Below are 13,546 nucleotides of genomic sequence, written 5' to 3' on the forward strand. Positions count from 1 at the left end.
TCTGTGAATCACGTGTCCCTCAAATATAATCAGCACCATTACACCACATTACACATGTTATACGTTTTCTTAGCATTGTGATAGCCTCACTGAAGCTGTAACTCCCTAGCTGAAAGAAGTCATCCTGGAAAAATCTGTGAGTGGCCACTGTTTTTACAGTTGTTTCAAAAAACTGTTAAGATATTATTAAGATTTCTGGGACAGTGAGTGGTTACTGGGCAGTATCAATGGTTGGTGCCTACTGTGCCCTATCCTTCACCGCTGGTGTCCCAGGGCCACAGGGCCACAGGTCCCTTTGCACCACAACTGAATTACTAAGTTTCTCCTGTTGTACTTGTGACGGCTTAAGAGCAGCAAGGCTGCGTAGCCAAGGTTTGCTCCAAGAGGAGGTTGAGGGTTTGGAACTCACAGTACAACAAAAGTGATTGTACACGATTAACAAAACATCCAGTAAAAAGGCTATTTTGGCCCAAATACAGCAAGCAATACCCTAGCATGATTCTAGTGCAGTGCAGTTTGAGTCCTTGCAAAGTGTTATCCTATCGGGGATGGTATGCTGTCCTCTGCTATGGCCAGGAATGGGTCTTCACGCTTTCAATAGGGTGCTGTATGTCAGTCAGTCAGTCAAATATCTTTATTCGGTTAATTAAAACCATAAAAGCAATACACAATTCATTTTTAAAAATAAAAACTATACAAATAGATTAAAATTGGCAATTAAACAAACTATACACATGTTGCAGTTCCTAAAATGATTCATTAAAAGAGGTTTTTTAAAAGAGGTTTTTTTGTTATTAAAAAAGTTTGAATACAAAACAGGTTCACTATAAGAAAAGGTCCAGAAAAAGACAAGCGCCTCCATGTCCCAATGATCCTTATGCGATGTCCCAGAATAAAGTTGACGAAATGTCAACCAGGATGTATATTTGTCTGGGTGAGTCTTGTTTTATTTAATCGGGCAGCCGCCACCAAGAAACTGGCTACACCATATGTGACCTGCACAGAGTTCAACATTTGCAGGTGTAAAAGTGCAGGCCTTACTTGGACAAAATTAAGTTCCTTCAGAATGGGATATAAAAACTTTTTCCGGGGCTCCAGATAGTGTTCGCAAAACATCACAAAGTGGACTGTATCCTGATTTGAGAAGCTATCACAAGTGCAAGGTGGGGTATTTTCAAGGGTCCCCCACTTTATGTTGGAACCCAGCACTAGATGGATAAGATTGAACCTAAATCTCAATAAAAGAAAACGGTGGTATGGTTTGGTCACAAATTTTAGATAAGGTTCCATGGCTGAGGAGGTAGAAAGTTGATATATTGTTCTCACCATGGGTTTGTTGAGTTCAACCTCTTCCCTATCTAACTCCAGCAAATTCCGGAGATGCAACTTAACCCACCCTACATCTTCTTTCTTGAGGCCCTGTGGAGAAGAGTACATATCCGGGCGCCCTAGCTTCACGCATGCCGCTCTAACATACGCTAGCCAGGGAATACTACCCGCCTTGTCCAGGGCCAAACAGTCTTTGAGTATGAGATGGTTCAACGTGATCTCCTCATTTGTCCAGGTTTTCACCCAGCATAGCAGGGGGGCAATTTTTAGAAGGTCAGTAATGTGGCCCAGGCCGACTTCACTATGAATGGAATATGTAGGCGATGACTTTGGGAGTGACAACAAAGTTCGTATAAAATTATTTTCTACAATTTGAATGCCTTGAGAGGGAGCATAGCCCCAGATGTCAGCCCCATAGGATGCAATAGCCAGGCACTTGGATTTGTAGATACGGATCATGGCCTCCATGGGCCTAGAACCTAATTTTTTAGAAAAGCTCATGAGTCCTGTAGTAGATCTTGCAACTACGTTGGCCTTCAATTTTAGTTGAGGTCCCCAGGATCCTTTTTCGTCAAAAGTGACGCCTAGATAGCAAAAAAAAGGTACCCTAGAGATTTGTAATTCGTTGCAACTAAAAGTTTTAATCTTCAGGCTTTTCCTATGTGTGCCCGTGACCATGACATGGGATTTTAGTGTATTGATCTTTAAATCTAAAGATTCCATGAATGATCCGAAATGGTCTAACAATTTTTGCAGGCCAATGCCTGTGCGGGCTATTAGGACGGCGTCATCCGCGTACAGGAGGACCGGGATAGGGGACCCTCCCATACGCGGGACGTCCATGGTGGCTAAATTGAGTGATTTACCCAGGGAGTTAATGTAGAGTGTGAATAGAAGAGGGGCCAGGATACAACCCTGTCTGACCCCTCTCCCTGATCTAAATTTTTCAGTACATCTACCTTCCCTTGTAACCCTAACGGAGGCAAACAAATTCTGGTGGAGGTCATGTAAAAAATTCACCAAAGTAGTGTCCAAACCCAAATCCCGCAAAATAAGCCAAAGTTTAGAGCGATTAACCAAATCAAAAGCGGAGGATAAGTCCATAAACCCTAGATATAAATGCCCCTCCTTCGCCACGGTGTATTTACTAATTATGAGGTGGAGGTTTAAGCATTGGTTCATGGTCCCCCTGTGAGCTCTAAAACCATACTGAAGGTCAGAGAGGACCCCACTCCCATCAAGCCAATCCCCGAGTCTTTGTAGAATGACTCTGCCTAGGATTTTAACAGCAGAGTCAAGCAAGGAGATTGGCCTGTAGCAAGCCGGGTCCCCCCTGTTCCCCTTCTTAAAAATCGGAACAATTATAGAGGTGGACCAAGAAGGGGGAAAGCCTGCCGAAGGTATCGCATTAAAAACATTGGTCAATATTTTGGACCAGAATTGGGGATACTGCATGTAGAGATCAGCAGATACCCCATCAGGTCCCGGTGCCTTATGTTTACTTGTGTCTTTAATGGCCTTTTCAACCTCACAAATGTTAAAATCCATGGTCATGATATTCCGCGAAGGGACACTAACTGACGGGAATGAAACCTCAGTTTCATAGATTTGTTTGAAATGATTAAGCCATCTTTCGTCTTCGATCACGCAATCCATGTCTGATTTCCCATCCTCAGTAAAGAAGGGCTGGTTAATGATGGCCCAGAATTTCCTACTGTCTCTCAGTATATTTACGGACAGTAAACTCTCCCAGGCCTCCTCCTTAATCTGAGTCTTGCGTTTGGCAAGTGCAGTTTTATAACCCTGCCGAAGACTTGCCACTAGAGTCCTGTCTCTGGGTCTCTGTTGGAGTGCTTTCAATAGGGCGTTATGTTTTTTTGAACATTCCCTATCGAACCATCTATGTATATGCTTATTACCTTGCGGGCCATTCCTGGACTCCAAATTCTTGGAGATGCTTGAACATATCTCAGTGTAAGCGGCCACTACCTCAGACCCCAAGGAAGTAGGATCAAGGCAAACTGCCATCTTTGCCTCTGTTTCCTGGGCTAGTATTTGGAAGAAATTTTCGGGGACAATCTTCTCCCACTTAATCCTCCTCCCCTGCTCTTTAGAGGTGAGATCCCTTGGGGCTACCACCCCTGTTTCCCTCTCGGTCATGGAGCAATCCAGGTCCAAGGTCAGCAAAACAGGGTTGTGGTCGCTGAAGACAGCGGACACCACACAGTATTCGCAAGCCCTAGCTAACACCCCTGGTGATACAAAAATGTAATCAATGATGGTATTAGCATCTCTCCCAATGAATGTGGGTGGTCTGATTTCATTTGTACCAAAACCCAATTCAAATAGATTTAAAGTGGCCAGAAAGCTCTCAAGCCCCTCCCCCTCCTTAGTGTGTTCAAAATGGGGGATCCCTTCAACCAATGATCCTCCGTACCTGTCATTGTAACAGTCCCCATCACAGGGGTGAATGTTAAAATCGCCCAGGATGACAATCTCTGGGACGGAAGTGCAATCGTGTCTATAGACTGACAATAAATCTAACACAGCAGACAAATACTCGTTTACAAAAGAACCATCCCTGGAATTATAAAAATTAATAATTAAAAAGGATTGATGGTCCGAAATAGCCCACTCAATTATCAACGTATTCCTGGGAGCAGGTTCTATTTTTTTTTTGTTCAAATCTGTTTTTATTGTGAACACAGCGATAAGCCTACAACCCCTTTTCGGGGCCGGCCGCGCATGGAAGGGCCAGTAGGTAGAACTAAACAGGGGAGATGGAGTCATTAACACAGCGCCCTGCCTACAACCCCCGGAGGGGGGGGCCGGCCGCGTGGCTTAGGGGAGAGCAGAGCAAGAGGTGGCCATGAGCTGGCAATGCGCCGTTGTGTGGGGTAGGCACGTATGTGAGGAATAGCAATGGTGTCACATTTTCAACAGGCCCAACAGGGACCTAACTGCCCCAGAGAGGGGTGGAAGCCAGAGTGGCAAGTAGGAAGGAAGTAAAGTCAGGAAAGGAGCTAGCAGTGACAAGGTGAAGTGGAGGTAGAGGGGCGCACCCGTGGCAACAAACAGGGAGTGCAGAGCACAAGGCGGCGTTGGGGTTAGCGGTTAAGAGTCTAGTCTGCTGGGGTCAGCAGGGATGAGGGCGTCCTCGAACAATTGCAGAGCGCGGAGCCTGGGAGGCATGTGTCGGGCATAGCTAATCGAGCACAAAAGGCGCACTAGGGGTTCCCACACTGCCTTGAAGCGCACCCCCCTGAATTGTATCCGCGCTGTGAGTAGTTCCATAGTCAGGATCTGCCAGAGGCGCACGAACCAGGATGCTATCGGCGGCGCCTCTGTTCGCTTCCAGTACAGGGCAATGAGCTGTTTGGCAGCACCTAGCATGTGGAGGGTGAGGATCCAGTCGCTGCGCGTGAGGGCCCTAAGTGTGGGGGGTCGGATGCCCAGCAGGAGTGTGCAAATCTCTTCAGGGAGGGGGAAACCCAACACCTTCTTGATGTGACTGAGGACCTCCTTCCAAAAGACAGCTAGGGTAGGGCAGGACCACCAGATGTGTACGAAGTCGCCAGTCGCAGTGCCACACCTCCAGCACAACGGCGAGGCAGTGGGGAACATTTTGCTGAGTCGCAGGGGGGTGTAGTACCATTGCGTCAGCATTTTGTATGCGTTTTCCCTTTGCGGGATGCTGCGGTAGGTTTTGGGGATGTCGTTCCAGAGCCGAGTCCATTGAGAGGGCGTGATGTCAGCGCCTGTCGCCGACTGCCACTGTTTCTGATAGGGGTGTACAGGTGGGGCGGTGGGGTGTTGCAAGATGTTGTAGATCTGGGAGATGAGCCGTTTCAGCCCCCCGAGGGATCGTGCCAACTTCTCAAAGGGGGTATACGTCCTAGTAGCAGCTTGGTACATGTCCTCCCCCGAGGTCCAGTGGCGCAGCTGCGTGTACTGTAAGTGGGCGGTGGGGGGGAGCCTGAATTCCTCCTTGCAGTCTAGCCATGTTTTAGGCGATCCGCCAAGAAAAAGGTCTCCTGCAACTCTGCAGTCGCCTTGCGTCCAGCTCTCAAAAGCTCGGGTCCGGGCGGCTGGAGGGAAGTGCGGGTTACCCGCAATGGGAGTATGCGGAGAGGGAAACGTGGTGAGACCCTTGGCCACTGCCACCCTGTCCCATATCTCAAGAACCGTCCTCGTGGGGACCGCAAGATATGCACTTCTGGAACGCGCCACTCGCGGCAACCAAGGTAGGTCCCATATGGTGCGCCCCGTGACCGATCGGTCCATGTGGAACCAGTGCTTGTCGCTTTCGCGTGCACCCCATTCGATCACGTACCGGAGGTGAGATGCCCAATAGTAGTGGAGGAGATTCGGGCAGGCAAGACCGCCCCTGTCTCTTGGTTCCATCAGGACTTTCTGCGAGAACCGGGGTCTTTTGCCCCCCCATATGAAGGACGTAAGGTCGCGTTGAAGGTTTCTGATGCAGTGAATCGGGATCGGGGTGGGGAGGCACTGGAAAACATACAGAATGCGGGGAAGGACGGACATCTTGACAGCGTTGAGCCGCCCCAGCCAGGAGACCATCAAGGGTTTCCATTTGCGCAGGTCAGCCAGGACTTCCTTGCGGCAAGAGGCCCAATTCCTCGAGGACCACGAGTCAAGATGGGGCGCGAGATCCAGGCCCAGGTATTGAATATGGCTGTCCGCCCAGCGATAGGGCGTGACCCCCTGCAGGAAAGAGATCTCCTCTTCGGGGACGGTGAGGTTAAGCGCCCAAGACTTGGCATGGTTGATTTTAAGGCCGGACGCCTGTTCAAACAGGGAAAGGGCTTCGTGCACCGCGGGGAAGGAGACCCGAGGGTTCGTGAGAGTAAGAATCAGGTCGTCGGCGAAGAGTGCTACCTTATTGGTGCGCCCTCCGAGGGGGACACCATGAATATCAGGGGTACGCCTAATCAGCTCCGCCAGCGGCTCAACCGCAAGGGCGAACAAGAGCGGCGACAGCGGGCATCCCTGCCTCGTACCCCTGTGGACCGAAAGCGGCGATGTCAATTGGCCATTGACCCGAATTCGGGCATGCGGTCCTAGGTAGGGGGCCATGCACCTGGAGATCATGATAGGGCCAAGACCTAGTTTCTTGAGGACCGCCCGCAGGAAGGTCCAATCGATCCGGTCGAAGGCCTTTTCTGCGTCCAGCGAGAGGAGACAAGCCGGTAGTTTCCAGTGGTGCACCTTTCCCACCAAGTGCGCCAGCCTGCGGACATTGTCGGCTCCCTGGCGGTCTCGGATAAATCCCACCTGGTCCGGATTCACCAGGCCCGGCATGTGTGGGTCAAGTCGTTTGGCCAAGACCTTGGTGTAAATTTTAAGATCAGTGTTAAGAAGGGCGATGGGGCGGTAGGAGGCGCACAGGTCCGGGTCTTTCCCAGGTTTGGGAATCAGGGCTATTTCCGCCAGACCCATGTCAGGGGAGGGGCCGACGGTGTCAGAAAAGGAGCTGTATAGTCGCAACAGATGTGGGCGGAGCTGGGTCAAGGACAGACGGTAGAAGGCCAACGGCAGGCCGTCTGGCCCCGGGGTTTTCCCCACGGGGAGATCCTTAACAGCCTCCGTTATTTCCTCCTCCTGTAAGGGGCTCTCCAGCGAGGCCGCACATGCCGGGGACAGGGTAGACCCCCCATAGTCTGCGAGGACGGCCTCCCGGGCCTCCGGGGAGGTGGGCTCCTCGGCATATAGGGAGGAATAGTAAGCAACAAAGGCGGCCTGCTTGGCCCTCTCGGCGGTGGCGCAAGTGCCGTCCTGCTGCTTGACGTTGGCGATGTGGGCCCTAGCGGCACGTGCCCGCAGCCTGCCGGCCAGTAGGCGGCCAACCTTGTCCCCACCCTCGTAATATCGTTGCTTGAGTGCTAGCAGGGAGTGTTCCGCCTTGTTGGTGCGCAGGGTGCGGAGTTGCCCCCGTAGGTTAGCTAGAGCTCTCTTTGACGCCCGCGAGGGGGAAGTCCGGTCTCGGGCCTCCGCAAGCTTGATTTCGCTAGCCAGGTCGGTTTCCATCTTGAACTCCTCCCTCCTCCGTGCCGCCGCCAGGGAGGTGATGTGACCCCGAATGGTGGCCTTGAAGGCGTCCCAGATCGTGTGGAACGGCAGTTCAGGGGTGTCGTTAACGGCGAAGTACGAGTCTATGGCGTCACGGATGCTGGCTACGTCGTCCGGGTCCCGAAGGATCCTCGGGGGGAGCGTCCATCGGCGTTCACGAACGGCGTGGGACAAGGGGTCCTGCAGTAAGAGCTCCACGTGAGCGTGGTCTGACAGGGAGATGTCGGAGATAGCAGCAGCCAAAGAGTCTCGGGCTATCTCAAGGGAGGCGAAAAGATGGTCGATTCGGGAGTATGTCCTATGAGAGTGCGAATAGAAGGAGTAGTCCCGGATCCCCGGATTGTGGTAGCGCCACACATCCACAAGTCCCAGGTCCCGTAGCTGTGATTTAAGAGTGGAAGACATTGCTCCCGCTCCATTAAAGAGGGCTCCCGCCCGATCTAGCTCGGGGTCCCAAACAAGATTGAAATCGCCGCCCAGGATCACATTACTATCGCCCGATGGGAACTGCTCCCGCAGGAGCGTCTGGAGGTATTTGTCCTGCGACTGGTTGGGAGCGTAGACACACCCAAGCGTGAACTGCGCACGGCCCAGCTGTACCGTGGCTCGGAGGAAGCGCCCGTCAGCACTTTTGAAAGGTTTCACGGATCCCCGCCTAATGCCAGCCCTGCATAGGATTGCCACCCCCGCTGTCTTGGTGTCAGAGGATGCCCAGAACTGTGTAGGGTATCTAGGGTGGGCCATGCGTTTGGTGTCTCCCCTGAGAAGGTGCGTCTCCTGGAGGAGGATAATGTCAGGGGCGTGGTGTAGGAGGTAGCGCCATACCTGCCGCCGCTTGTTGGGGGAGTTGAGCCCTTTGACGTTGAGAGAGAGGACTTTCAAGGGTGTAGGGATGTTCGCTGTCATAGCACTAAGGGGGAGTAGAGTCGCGCATGTCCCAGTGTAACAGACCCTCCCGTAGACAGCACAGCGGCAGCCGCTTCTCGCCTCCAGCGCGGCAGCCCCCGCAGTACCCACCCCTCCACCCCACCGCAGGCGCGAGAGGGGCAGTATAAAAGTAAAGTAGGAAGAGGAAAGGGAGAAAAAAGAAGAAAGGCACAAAAAAGAGATCGAATCAAAACAGGCCAACAGGGCCAGCATACAATGTCCCAGGTACCGGACATCCTCTACCCGAGGGTTTGGATGAATCCAGGAATGTCACTTCCTACAGGACAAGGGGAGGAAGCGGAGTTCCGGGCAAGTAGAGCAGAATCAAATCGTCTCAGAGCCCGTCCACCCCGCTGCCCAGAGGTAGTCCGGGGGTGTGTCAGGCTGCGGGATCACTCAGTCCGTTTAGGCGCCAGTGGGGCGCAGGGGCCCTGCGGTGAAGTCCATGACCTGAGGGAGGCAAGGGGCGTCATCTTTTCCGCGAACATTGAGGGTAGGCCATCATGGAGCAGGGAGACACGCTGAGGTGCCTAGAAGGCGAGCGTGTGTACGGGGTAGCTGGAGTCACAGTGGCAACGTTCAATGGTCAGCCGGAGTTGAGGGGCGATCCCCACCCTCAGAACCTGAAGCAGGGGGCTGGGAGGCTCGCTCCTCGCGGTCGCTCTCGAGGGAGCGGATGTGGGCAATGATGTCCTGCTTAGTTTGCGAGGTAGAGAGTGTGTCCACCGGAGGGGACCGCCGTCGTCTGCGCACAGTGGACCATTCAGAGCGTGGAGGAGCCCTCCCCGAGGGGGGAGGGCGCGTCGGGCTGTGATCCGGTGACTCTGGCATGTCCAGTAGTTGTGCCGCCTCTCGGTAGGATCTAAGTGACCTGCGCTTGCCTTCCCATCTGAAGATGAGTGCAAAGGGATGCCCCCATTGGTAAGAGATGTTGAGGGTCCGGAGCTTCTCCGTGATCGGGCGGAAGACTCGCCGTCTGTGGAGTGTGGTGGGGGCCAGGTCCTGGAAGATCTGGATCTTGTGGCCTTCGTAGCGCAGGTCCGGGTTATCCCTAGCCGCCTTCAAGATGGCCTCCTTCTCGGTGAAGTAGTGGAGCCTGGTGACGATGTCGGGCAGGAGACCCGCTTTTCCCCCCGCTCCGAAGACACGGTGCGCGCGGTCCAGGCGCGGTGGGGGGGCGTCCTCTTCACCCCACACCGCTTGCAAGAGTAGGGCCACATAGGCCATGGTATTAGTCCCCTCTTCTCCGAGTGGCACACCCCGTATGCGTAGGTTGTTGCGGCGTCCCCTGTTTTCCAAATCTTCCTGCTTGATCTGGAGCTGGATATGTTGTTCCTCGAGGGTCGCCACTCTCTGCCAAATCTGTTCTAGGTCCTCCGTGCGGGAGTCGACCGTTCTTTCCAGGCCGTCGACGCGATCGCCAAGGTCAGTGACTTCTTTGCGCATTTCTTTGACGCAGGAGTGGACCTCCGTCCTGAGGGACCCAATTTCAGTCTTCAGATCGGCCATAAAGGAGGTCATGAAGGCCTGCGTCACCGGTGGGGAGTCGGGCGGCGGTGGGGGCTTCCCCCCTGGCGGTGCCGAGGGCCCACCGGTGGGTGATGGCGAGCCCGCCTTACCCCACATAGAGGCTACTGACGCCCCTCTGGTCGTCGTGGGTGTGGGGTCCGGTTTACTCCCCCTGCCGCGTGTCATGGTCCACGGGGGCCGCACTCAAATAGGGGAAGTCCAGGCCGTGGAGGGGCCGCCGGAGCTAGGGTGGGCAGCGCACCTGAGAAGATGAGGCAGCGCGGAGGCAGTGGAGGCGGCGGAGAGGTGAGGGCTGCAGAAGGGCCACAGCAGGCCGGGCCGGTGTTCGCAGACGGGGGGCCTCTCGCAGGCTCGTGGTGTGTCTCAGTACCCCGGCGCCGGCCAGACCAGGGCCTCCTCCCAGTGTCGTGCCCAGCCGGTCCCACCGCAGCCGGCAAGGAGTGTCCAGGAGGGTCCCTGCCTCCCAGCGGTGGGGAGTTCAGTGGCAAGGGGCAGCAGGCAGTAGAGATCCCTTAGGGCCCCGTGCGAGTACAGCAGGGTCACCCAGTCCGGGGTCCGCCAGGCGTGGTAGGGTCGAGTCTCGGCGGCAGGGTGGCCAGGGATCGGGTGCTGCAAGGCTGGGGCCCACCAAGGCCCAGGGGTCGCCAATGCACCGCGGTCAGCAGCGCGCCAGGCCGCAGTCCATGTGTCCAGGGCGGCTGGGGGCGTTCAGGCTGGGACCGTCGGTGTGTGGGGTCGGCCCGCCGTCAGAGGTGGGAAGTGGCGGGAAGAGCAAGCGTCGGGCCCCCCGGGAGATGGCAGGCGGGGGGGGGCAGCGCGCTGCAGCTCACCGTCTGGGCCCAGGACGGGCGATGAAGTTCCGACCAGGATTCGGGGGCCGCCGGCAATCCCACGGGTCAGGGCCTGGGTTTCCCGCCAAGGCCGGGGGCTCAGGTAGGAGCGGCGTCCGGGCCGCCGCTGTGCCTCCCGCTGGTGGCAGCCCGGCAGTCCGGCTCCAGCAGCTCCGGCGCGGCTCCGCCGGCGACAGACCGGGTCCGCTGCACCCGCACGGCCACAGGTGAGGCCAGGAGTGTTCCGGTGTCCCCTCTGGGCCGCAGTGTCGGTCTCCTCCCCAGGGGCTCGTCCCGACACCACAGCAGCAGCCTCAGGGCAAGATGGCGGTCTGCGACCGTTGGTGAAATCCCCGCCGGCTGGCGGTGTGGCCGCAGGAGCTTTCGCGGCCGCGCCTCTCCGTCAAAGAGGGGCACCAGCAGGGACCGTGATGTGTGGGGGTCCCCCGGAGTGATCACCCCCCGAAGACTACGCTGAAGCAGGCGAATTAAAGCAGCGGGGCGACGGAGCTCAAGTGAGACACGTCTGCTCACATCGCCGCCGTAGCCACGCCGGTTCTATTTTTTTAAAAGACCCAGCCAGATTCAGTGAGAATAATGTTAGAAGCCCACCCTTGGGTCTCCCTCTCGCACCTGATACGGCTGGGATTGAGAAACTGTGAAAACCATCCAATGAAAAACAGGTTGACGTGTCCCACGTTTCTTGAAGTGCCACTATATCATATTGTTTAACAAACCCTTGCCAACTAGGATCTAAGGCCTTAGCAGTAATACCCGCTATATTCCATGTGAGGAATTTACAAAGTGGCTTATTGGATTTATGCTGGTTATGCACTCCTCTAACCTCAGTAGCTTCCAAGCCATCATCAGGAGAGAGAGTTGAATTAATCTTCTGCAGGGTGCTGTATGTAATCCTCCTGCTCAGAGGAGCAAAGGTGCGAAGACTATGTGCTCCAGTGCATCAGCCTGACTTCGACATGTCTGATGTTTGACTGGTCAAGTCTGTCTATTCGATGCCCATCACAACACAAGGCTCTTCATAGTTATGCTGTGGCTCATTGCATGAAGATTAACATAACCAAGAGTAAAGTTATGTGTATAGTAGGTAAAAGGAGGTGTCGAGCAGCAGATTTTGGTTGGTACATTGGGGGGCAAAAGTTAGAGGTTGTCAAGTCATATATTTTTTTGGGGAAAATTGTTACGGCTAATCTGAGTGAGAAACTCCACATAGAGCACTGTTCCCGCAAAGCTCTTGCTCATGGCAAAGGTCTAAACTCTCTATATCATGCAACGGGGAAACGGCACTTCCCGATCTTATTGGAGGTGTACAGAGCCAAAATCCCGGCAACAATTCTCTATGGCATAGAGTTAATAGAGGTGAAAAAGTGGGACTTTTGCCATCGGATTGAGGGGAAACTCTTAAGATCTCTTTCCTCATTAAATACTGCATGCTCTTTGGCCGCCTGTAGGCTCGAATTCGGTCTAAGGAGCAGTTGGGTACAGGGACTCTGTGCCCTAGTAAGATGGGTGGCTTGTCTTGCAAGAGCGGAAGTTGGGACATTGAGAGCATTTCTCAAAATGGAACTATTAGGTAGTTTCAATGAGTTCTCCCAACTTGTTCGTAATTTCAGAATAGCCGTAAAGTTTTTAAAATTAGATGAAACTATTCTTTTTGTGTATTCCCCTACACAGTTAAAACTTGTTTTAAAAGCAGCCTCTTGGGACCCCTGCTTCCAATCGGACAAAAAATTAATTCATGGAAAGAGGAATGTAGATATCCTCCTTGATACTTATATGATGAAGCAGCCACAACCTTATGTGCGATGGTCCCTCCCACACGGCATACGAAGATTTTGGTTCTTGTTACGTTATGATCTAATACCCTTAAATCTTCTGCTATCCAAATGGTATGGCTCCACCTCTTTGTGCAATCTATGTAATTTAAATATTCAGGACTGCATGCATGTGCTACTGATTTGCCCGGCGTTATGTAAATGGCGCTCTAGATGGATAAAAGTAATTTGTCTCCGTCTTGGCATCCTAACCTTGAATGATTTTCTTCATGCACTGTATTGTCCTCCTAACGAAATGTTCTGCTTCCACATTTTAAATTTTTTTAAAGGTTTTCTAGCTATTTATTGATACCTCATGGAGATGCTTCTTGACCTGTCAATTATTTACTGTTCTGGTGTGTAAATTAGTCAGTATGTAAGTTAGATATTTCTTGGGTGGATAACCCTCTGCATTTGTATTGTTTTGTATTGTATTTCTGTATATTTTATGTGGCCCTCTGTAGAGAACCAAATCATAATAAATAAATAATAATTGATTGACAAGGCAGGAGGGGGTCCCAGGGCCTTTTGCTAGGCAAAAATGTTGTGCCTAGCAGAAAAGAGATGTACTTTATATTCTAGGTCCACCCATAGATCCAAGAGGTCTAAATGCAAAGATTGCAGAGGCAGAAACAAGTACACAAATGATAAAGACATGCTGAAGGGACTCATCATTTTAGGACACCACTCTCAATGCCTTTGCTTTCTCAGCTGCACACACATGTAACATGCCACACGCAACCAGAACACTGACTGTGTTGGAGTATGGATCCCAGTCATGGGGGACTGAGCAGAATGACCCATGGGCTGCTGGTAGATCTGTCCCCCCAGGCAGACAATAGTCACAAATTCAATTCAATTCATGACATTTATAGAGCCCACAGCTACCTCCAGGGAGGTGTCCAAGGCTATAGCGGAAAGCTCATGAAAGTGATGGGAGAACTGTAAGATTACACAACCATAAGAGAGGTTATCAAACAGAAAGGTTTTGAGATTGAGTCTGAAGAC

At 53.0% G+C, this 13,546-nt stretch overlaps 1 protein-coding gene across 1 annotated transcript in view; it reads left to right on the plus strand.

Annotated features, from left to right (window-relative positions):
- The window catches only part of LOC144827871 (embryonic protein UVS.2-like), a 102,422-nt gene that overhangs the window by 52,329 nt on the left and 36,547 nt on the right, over positions 1–13,546 (plus strand). The gene's annotated exons all lie outside the window — the stretch shown is intronic.

Source organism: Lissotriton helveticus, chromosome 4_1, assembly GCF_964261635.1.
Source record: "Lissotriton helveticus chromosome 4_1, aLisHel1.1, whole genome shotgun sequence".
In the NCBI taxonomy this organism is placed as follows: domain Eukaryota; kingdom Metazoa; phylum Chordata; class Amphibia; order Caudata; family Salamandridae; genus Lissotriton; species Lissotriton helveticus.